The sequence below is a fragment of the Cupressus sempervirens genome, chromosome 7, assembly GCF_028749045.1.
Source record: "Cupressus sempervirens isolate cs-2001-9-10 chromosome 7, ASM2874904v1, whole genome shotgun sequence".
Classification (NCBI taxonomy): Eukaryota; Viridiplantae; Streptophyta; class Pinopsida; order Cupressales; family Cupressaceae; genus Cupressus; species Cupressus sempervirens.
The window spans coordinates 201,477,551-201,487,786 of record NC_143124.1 but is presented as its reverse complement, the minus strand read 5'-3'; positions in this window follow the sequence as shown (position 1 = coordinate 201,487,786).

The window sequence follows — 10,236 nt, the reverse complement described above, 5'->3', positions numbered from 1 at the left end:
ACCTTGTTTTCCATCTCTCATTGCATTCAGATGATTAACATTGCATTTAGAATAGAAGTAAGAGTCAAGAATCTCAAGATAGTCTATTACAATCATTCCATTGAGTTGATAGGTTGTCCAAATCTATTTTCCTAAATTATTTGTGCCTACTTGAATAATTTGGTTATCCTTTACTACTCTTAGGTTATGATCTTATAATATCAAGACTTCTGATCTCATAAAAACATATTCATTGCATATCATTGCAAATCATAGGGAGTGGGACCTAGTCAATTCAGAGGGTAGTGATAGAATACATACACTAACCCATTTGTTGGCGAACATCCTTTTTCTCTCCAAGCATTGGGTATCAAAGAGTTAAGATTATAAAATCCAATTAATAGAACATACTATTAACCAACAATACTGAGAATGATTACAAGAAGGCATAATTTAACATAATCCAAGAGAAACAATCAATGAATTCACAAACTCAAAAGGGACACCTTCCCTATTTATTCAATATAAAGGAATGAGCTCACAGGCTCAACATTTGAACTCCAAAATGCATTGAAAAAGAAATATATATCCTTCCTATTACCCAAAAATCTAGATAAAACTCCCCTTGTTCTGTAGCACATGGACTACCAGAGAGAAGCAACAAAACTCCATTTTTTTGAAGATTTTTACAATAAATAGAACTGCCAAACCTAGTGATTAGTTATTGTAAATAATTCTTGTAACTTAATTGTCTAGTCTTTGAGTTGATGTGACCAAGACCATGACTAACCAATTGGTCTTTTCCTATTATGTTTCCAAGCTCCCACCTCTTTATATTTTACTTGGCATTTGATTCCTTATAAGAATAATATCAAAATATATTTAAACATGTGATGATCTCCATCTCAAATGTTACTTTTTGCCAAAAATAATAATAATGAAAAGATCTTGCACTTTGTAAAAATTGGGCTCACCACTTTACATATGAGCACCAAATTTTGGCATATTGTGCATTTCTAAAATGGCATTCAATTGAATCTATTATAGTTAATTGAATGGGAAAAGACCACTATATTTGAGGAAAATATGTATGCACAATTATGGGACTGGTGATGCTTGCAAAAGAAGTATACAATTGCTAGTTGATAAATTCACACTTCAAAAAATAAACACAAAATGACCCCTCCTAACACCCAGATTGAAGTGCAATTGTTACTAATAGTTGGATAGGTTATCATTGAATTGATAACCTTCCTCTTAATTGTGAGGTACAACTTCCTCTTATAATATGCAATGAATGGAAAGAACAATTATATATGATTTTGACCAGAAAGCACTAAAAGGTACTAACACCTACCCATATTCATGGAGTAGATGCAGAGGAACTTAAATGTATAAAATAAATGAATGTAAGAAACAAACACACAAATCATCTTCATTGCATTTATAAACATAAACCAAATAAGAAGATGCAAATAGTTTATTTATCTTTATAATGGATAGATGAACCTGAAAAGAAAGCTCTAGAATCAAATCCATATTTATATTGACACTGAGAATGATTACAATAAGGCACAACTTAACATAATCCAAGATAAACAATCAATGAATTCATAGACTCAAAATGACACCTTCCCTATTTATTCAATATAAAGCAATGAGTTCACAGGCTCAACATTTGAACTCCAAAATGCATTCAAAAAGATATATATATATATATAGTTTTGATGATTTGATGATTTTTACAATAAATAGAATTTTTGAGCCTAGTGATTAGTTATTGTAAATAATTCTTGCAACTTAACTGTCTAGTCTTTGTGTTGATGTGACCAAGACGATGACTAACCAAATGGTATTTTCCCATTATGTTTCCAAGCTCCTACCTCTTTATATTTTACTTGCCATTTGATTCCTTATAAGAACAAGAGCTCTTGTTGGAATTGAAGTCCCTGCCTAATCTGGTATGAGGATTTTTTCATTTTAATAAAATTTGTATTTTTAAACTTAAAAGAATAAAAAAAAAGAATTTGATAAAAGATAATATTTAAAGAGAATATATATTATTCAAATTGATAAGAGATAACATAAGAAGAATATATATTTATTCTAATGAAAAATCAAAGCAATAAATATTATCATTTTAATTAAATAAAGAAATAAACATTAATTATTAATATTTATCTTCAAATTTAATATAATTCAAATGAATTTAAGAAAGATATCTAGTACCTATAGCTAAATTAGCTCCTTATTTTCTTCTTGTTAGTAAAAGAGAATAAATAGTTGAATACGATAATATGCATCAATTTTAACATTTCATTTTCCCAATCAATTTTTTAAAAAATAAATTAGAAATCCTTTACAATAAATTAAATATTTTAAAATAATTATAGTACAATTCTTATCAGATTTACATACATAATAGATAAAACTTAAAAAACGTTCAAGAGCACCTGCCAATTTACATTTTTGATCTGGAAGTTCCTAATTATCCCCAATCTGTGGAGCAATTAAAAATGCTTGAACGCAGAGTCAAACAACAATAAGGTGTACAACATAGTGTCTCCAATGCGTTGACCAATCTGAAATCACAATGAACATGATCAAATCTTTGACATCATAATTGTTTTCAAGATTGAATTTTGAAGAATAGAAATATTTGTAAGATTGGTCTTTAATAAAATTGTACAAAGGTTCCGCTAAAATTTCTTTAGCTGAGTTGCAGAATTATTTTCAAGCTCCCACTTTTCCAAATTGGACGATGCTTGATTTCTTTTACCCTGAGTAGAAAAAATGTTTAAAAATGTGAATTTTGTTTGTTGTAGACATTTTGAAGAAGAAATTCTTTCCAGATCATCCATACCAACAACGACTATAATTGAAAATTATGGGACTTCTGTTAACTTGAGCATGTCTTCAACTTTGGAATTGATGTGAATCTCTAGGCGATAGACTAGCTTTCTTATTGACCAATGAAGTATGGAAATTTGATTTCAATCAATAAGATGACCGAAAATATTGTGTTTCACGCCATATTTGATATGAATCCTTCGACATTCTGTCAAACAGTTCGCACGCATCTGCAAACATTCCATCTTCTCCTACATAATAACAATCTTCGCGTCTATCTGGCCATGGTTTGACATACTGGTTTAGTTGGCAACGTGGAATTCAATAGCGGCACATCATTTTATTATAGTACCCATTAGATGTTTCGTATTGCTTCCAAGGCCTCGGGGATTCACAACAAAGAATTTGTTGGTAGAGGAATTTTGAAATTTGAAGGCATGGTGAACCTATGTGTCTTCCCAACGTCAAAACTACTTCCATTAATACACCAGAAATATGAATCCTTGAAAAACTGCTCAAGCGTGGTTACATCTTTGTCCTTCAATCGAAACTCGTTCTTCTCCTTGACGGCCAGCAGATTCTGCACCTTGAATTTTCATTGCCACATTCAAAGCGAGATTATGACTCTACTTCTCATTTATTTTTGCCAAACATTATATTTATATTAATAATAATTGGTTCAAAATAGTTCACTGAGAAAAGAATTAGAAAAGAAAAATTCCGGTTATCACCTGAGACAAAAAAGATGTAGAAGAAGAAATACTGAATAAGAGAAAGTATCTATCAACACTAATGAATCTTGTCCTACTTCTTTTATACTTTCGACATGACTGTATTGTTTCCCTCGTATTGTCCATATAGAAAAATGAATACATGTAGACGCAGATAACAATTGCGCCTAGTGCTCCAACGAATTATCTTAGACACACATGCTTGTTTTCAATTTAGGACAGCAACTCTTGGATGACATTCCCGACCAACAGTTAATGGAAAACAATTCAAAGAATATTGGCACTAATTGGATATTGATTTTTGTGAGCTATAGATTGAAGCAAGCTTTGTCAGATTTTATCAGAGAAGCAAAACTGTCATATTTTCAGTATAGATGCATCTGATGAAATTGTGTTTGGTGTTTCCATAATTGCAACTTTTAACTATAATTAATATCACTATGCAGTTCTAATGGAGTCGTTCTCATGTCACCAGCCGATGAGAATCCTTTTACTTTGCTGAATTTTTTTTTGACGTTTTGAGGGTAAATAATTAGCTATGAGAAAAATAATTACCTATAAGAATGTGAATTGCGTTTGACGCGGAAAACAATTTTATGATTGAAATCATAGCATATTTTTCAAATAGATAATTCAAACATTTAGGGTTCATTTGATTGCTAGAATATGATTTTAGAATAAGCATTCAAAATTTTTGATTTGGGATTCTGGAACTTGAAATCTAGATTACTATATTAGAATCTGATTTGGGACCATTTGGTTCAACAAGAATTATTTTTTCTTCAAACTTTTCCATATTTTTGCCTACATAACACATGAGGTGGTCTAAATATAACATGTATGGATATATGTTATGGACCAGATATGATTTTGAAGGACACGATAGAAAGATGGGTTAAAAAACATCAAAAAAATAAATAAATACAAATGGATGAAAATTATTATGGTATAGTTTTTGGATATATAGAGAAGAAAAGGGATGGATAAAACAAGGATAAAAGGATGGATAGAGAAGATGGAGATAAATATACAGAAATGAGATTAAATGAGATGTAAGGAAAGAATAAGAGAAGGATAGTTGGAAAGATGAAGATAGAGATGGAAGTGATTTGTAAGAAGAGATAGAGAGGGAGGGTGATGTGTGTGTGTGTGAGAGAGAGAGGCTTTGGCGAGAGATAGGGATAGAAAGAGAGAAAGGTGTAAAGGGAAGAGAACAAGATTTATTAAGGAGACAGAGAGAGAGGGGAAGAGATGTGGGGATAAAGAGATAACAAGCCACATATAGTGATAGAAATAGAGGGAGAGATGTGAGAATAAATCTGGAGATAAGGAGCTTAAATGTAGCAAAAGTAGGTTATGTATGGATTGAGAGAGGGAGATTTGTCTACATATGGAGGGGGGAGAGGAAGATAAAAATACATGTATGAATATAGAGGGAGAGAATGGAATAAAATTTGATAGAGAGATAGAAATAGATCAAGAGGTAAAGATAGAAAGAGATCTAGGGAGCTCCAAAGAGAGACACAGAATGGAAGATATGTAGAGGAAGAGCTACATAAATAAATATAGATGTTAAGATATATTGATAACAAGAGAATGATATATAGAGAGGATGTGAGAGATAGATAGAGATAAGAAAAATACTAAATTGAATAGATGGAATGTGTGTGTATATGTATATGTATATGTGCACACACACACACACACACACACACACACACACACACACACACACACACACACACACACACACACAACTAAAATGTTGACATGGGCACTTAGATAGTGAGATAGCTTAGGTAGAGACACATCCCATATCCATGCAATGTCTAGAGCTTGTGCTTGAATGAATGAAGTTTTACCACTTATACTAGGGAGGTGTTGCATCAAATGATAAGGTAACAACAGACCCAATTTCGATTGCCATAGGTTTTTTTTGTTGCCTATTAGAGATCAGTATGCTGACATGGAAAAATAGTACTTTATGTACATCAAACCTAGTACTTAAATACTATTGCCAATCATGGTTATCATAACCAAGAAGAGGAATCCCAATTATCAAAATCAATTCACGAGTAATTTCTCAAATAAGACATAGGAAACATGGTAATATTTTTTAGTAGAATAATGGGACTCAAATATTCACATGAATATGAGTATTGGATGTCCCTATTTATCAACATGATCTATGGGAGAAAATAATAAATAGATTGGACAGAGTTGATCAACGATCTCTTCACAATCATCTCTTCTAAATGGAATACAATAATAACGTTTACATGATTTCTTAACTCTTTTATGACAGGACAAGGATAAAGAATTGGTTGGGGCTTAATGATTAGAAGAGTAAATGATGCCTTTATCATGTTGATAGTTATAGAGCTTCAATGAAAAAAAGCCTAGCTCATAATATCTTGAAAGGTAGTTGTGGTAATTCAATAGTATGTGAGACATTTCATAAAATTTCTAAAGTTTACCTATATTCAGTCAGGGTTAAGGGCAGTGGTTTTTTCTCTGGAGGAAAAGCTATAGTTAGCAGAAGCAGGGGCATAGCCTTTGGTGACTTATGATGGTCATCCCCTTATGCTACCAAAGTTTTTTTGATGAAAAACTAGTTCTGATTGAGATGTGTAAAAAGATTAGCTAGATCAATATACTTTGCAGGAACTAGAGGTCGGATGCTATTCTCTTTCTCATTGACCTTAGTTATTACACATGTGATATTATTGTAGATGCAAAGAACATAGAGAGATCCATTACAAAGAATAATTTATACCCTTAAATTATGTGGTTCCTTTTTTACCAAAAAAGGTTATGTAATCAATTAATTAAGGCTAAGTTGCAACTTTAATCATTTTCAACCTGTATAAGACTTTTGGAAAGATCATGAAGATGATTTTGAGGTACAAAGAAGAGATTGATGTAACACTATATAGATGATGACGAATGTTCATTGATTAATCCCTTCTATCATGAGAAGTGTAATGCCCCACCCGGAGATCCTTGGAAACAAGGATGAAATACAAACCAAGATTTTTTTTTTAACAAGTATGAATGCACATGACAACATCATATAGGGATCACAAAGATCGCAATGGAAGACTTCACCACAATCCCAACAACCAACAGATCTCCAAACACCACTACCAACTGACACACACGAACAAAAGCCAACAACCACCACAAACAAGATGAGGGCTCAAGAAACGACCACTCATCAACAAACCACCCAGCTGGGGTATAATGCAAAATCTTGAAATTTGACTAAGCCTGAAATCCTGAAGCCCTGAAAATTGGCTAAGTTTGGAAATCTGAAGCCCTGAAATTTCCTAGAATCCATAACTTGTATCCGAGAGGTCTGAAACCTATCTCAAAAGATTCGTCGCATATATTAAAATATGTCTTAAGTATAGGAAATTAAATATACGTCAACTTATACTTAAACGATATATTTCAAACCCTAAGAGACTAAAACAAAAACACAAAAATTGGATTCCAAGAGAAACCGTCAGAATTCAAAATGCAACTACATAGGGTTGAAGAACACCCAAAAGGGTATCCAGATCAACCTTCAAAAAGTTTGGATCACGAAGAAAAGTGCCCACTATCCGCCCATGCCAATTTTTACAAAAAACTATGCGACACTTCTTACTAAGAGAGGGCGACACTTCTCCTTCAAGCGTGCGATACTTTTCCAATGTCATACAACATTTCTCAAGAAGGCGTGTGACACTTCACAGTCTCGTGTGACATTTCTCAAGAAGGTGTGCGACACTTTTCCAGTGTCGTACGACATTTCTCAAGAAGGCGTGCGACACTTTACAGTGTTGTACAACATAGTTTGTATGGGCGTGTGATACATTTTTAATGTCGCACCATGCTGAACAAATGTCACCCATAGAAACACGAAAACACTCCCAGAAGCACAAAAGATAAAAAAAGAGCGAAGAACCTCCACACCAGGGAGTACCAGATCCACGCAAACGAGGAATGAACACTCGAAAGCAGCAATAGAAATGGAAGAGGAACATCTATCCATCTAAACCATAACAGCAAAGAATGTATTGAAATAAACATCGAAGAGAACAAAAGCAACATCACAATGTACAAAAATAAATCTCAAGAACAAAACAACCAAACTAAGTGCGCAGTTTCTCCCAATCGTCAATAGCATCATAAGACCATCATGGGTCCTAGCCATCCCCCACGCATAACATCCCAAGCCACCGACCAAATCGTCGGTACTGTTGTAATAGGGACGTCACTAGTAAAACATGCACAACAACAGCATAAGAAAATCTAACATGCTAGTGATAACGCATAAGATAATCCTATAGTAGATAACATCACCTATCATAGGCTAAACAACAGTAAGCATCAGATATACTACTAAAGAAAATCACATCATCTAATCAGATGCTAAACATCATAATAAGGAAATGCGCCAAATAAAATAACATCATCTAAACATGATATACAAGCATCCCAATGAAGGCATAAATCACAAGAAAGCATACTCCGAAACTCGAAGTACCAAGTGAAGACATCCAGCAATGGTCGCACTAGGACAAAAGATCATCTCTGTACACCGATCCCTAGCAGTGGTGAAGGTAGCTATGCCTCCCAACCACGTGGCACCCATAGGTCCACACCCACTGTGCTGATGGAGATAATGATCCAACCAAAAACACACATAAAGCACAACATCCAAGGCTAACACTCATGCCAGACAGTATGATAGCTACAACCAAGAACCTAAGACAATGCAAGGAGTACAGGTCCTGGTCAGACACTCAAAAGGCTACTAAGTAGGGGCTGACATCATGGAGAGTCGCTTGGCATCGAAAAGCCCAAGCTCAGATATGTGTAGCTCAAATACCTCAACGGAAGGCCAATACACCATGTAGCTCAACTCCCTCAATGGAAGACCAATACACAAAAGTACCATTTTATTATCTTAAGTTTTATTACCAGCCACACATTTTATTTAGTTATCACTTATTTAAAACTTCCTATCCTTCGCCAACCCTATGGGACTAAGGTCACCAGGTTACGAGATAGAAGCCCCCTCCATATGTTACCCTACCCTACCCATGCTCATCCTACGACAAATACTCCCATCCCAACCCCAATGATCATAACTTTCAACAAATTCACGGAAGATTGGGCCTTGCAAGTCACCCAAAAAATGTACGCGCATGTACTCGTGTGTGGCGCACCACCATCACGAAGATCATAACACAAGGATAGGAATGAGAACACAATGCAAAGAAAACACCCAACTGAAAGCAACATGGGAAGGACAGATTCTACACGAATCCCAAAGCCAACAAAACCATACATCATAAAATCACTCAACCGACCTCAATCCGAGAGCATGGATTCTACACGAATCCTAATGATGTAACAAGACCAAACATCATGAACTCACTCAACCGGCCTCAATCTGAGACTATGGATTCTACATGAATCCTAGCATTCACGAAACAAAAGCAAAGGTCCAAAAGAAACCATAACAGGTAACAAATCACTCAACCGAACACAAAGTTGGGAGTACGGGTACGACATGCATCCCAATGCAACATAAAAGTGCAAAAGTGGTCTGATTGATATCCAAACAAATCATCAAGGTCCACGACCCACATTGTGCCAAAAAAACTCGAGAAAACAGGGCGGCACACACAATGAGGTAAAAACTCCAAATTTTAGAAAAATTCTAAAATTAAAACCCATTTGGCCTTTGGGTTCAAAAACCCCAAAAATCCAAAAATAAATGAAAACGAACACCATATGCAAAAACGGCCAGCATAACGGTGCAAAATCTCAAACCCTCATTTCAAAAAACAACGAAATGTTTGTACCCACCCAACCGAGTAGAACTAGCATACAAAAACGGAGGGGAACACTAGTTCTTAGCCTCCAAACAAATGGCTACCAAAAATAAAAGCAGAAACGGAGCAGAAACCATAAAACAAGAAAGCTCTACCTCACAGCCAAAAGGGCAAAACGAAAAACTGAACCAGAAAATAAAACGCTCGCAGAAGTGGCTGAAAATCGCAGCAATCCAAGGTTTCCCTGAGCTGGATCCAATGAGCTCAACCTCGCGATGATCCCACGCCCATAGCTCCCACAACGAAAAAAATAGTAAATCCTCATGAAGAGGATTTTGGGTTTTACTCTCCAAATTTCCAATTTGAAAGTGAGAAGTGAGGAATTAAATTCCTCTTTGGATATTTATTCACTTTTCGGGTGAATAATCGATTAGGGAAAATAACCAGCCAACCTAGTTAAACCCCGAATTGACCTAAACAAAAACAAGCTATTCCTATAAATAGGAATTCATCTATGGCAAAGCTACCAAAAATTAAAATAAATCAATTAAAAATCCTGAAAGCCCAAAAACACAGAAATCACCTTAACAACTTTCGCGACAATGCGAACCTCTAAATGCACAGACACGCTTACTAGTCTAATCACATAATGCAAATGAGTTCGAATTTAATAATCACTGAAAGATTTAAATTAAACATTAATAAAGGATACATCGACCATATAAGGATGGCATTGGTAAAATATGAATGGCTGAATCACTAACTCCATGTGCCACTGCCAGGGATATAAATTCTGCACACTAAATAGCACGAACAAGTGCAATTGCATAGAATAACATAGCCAA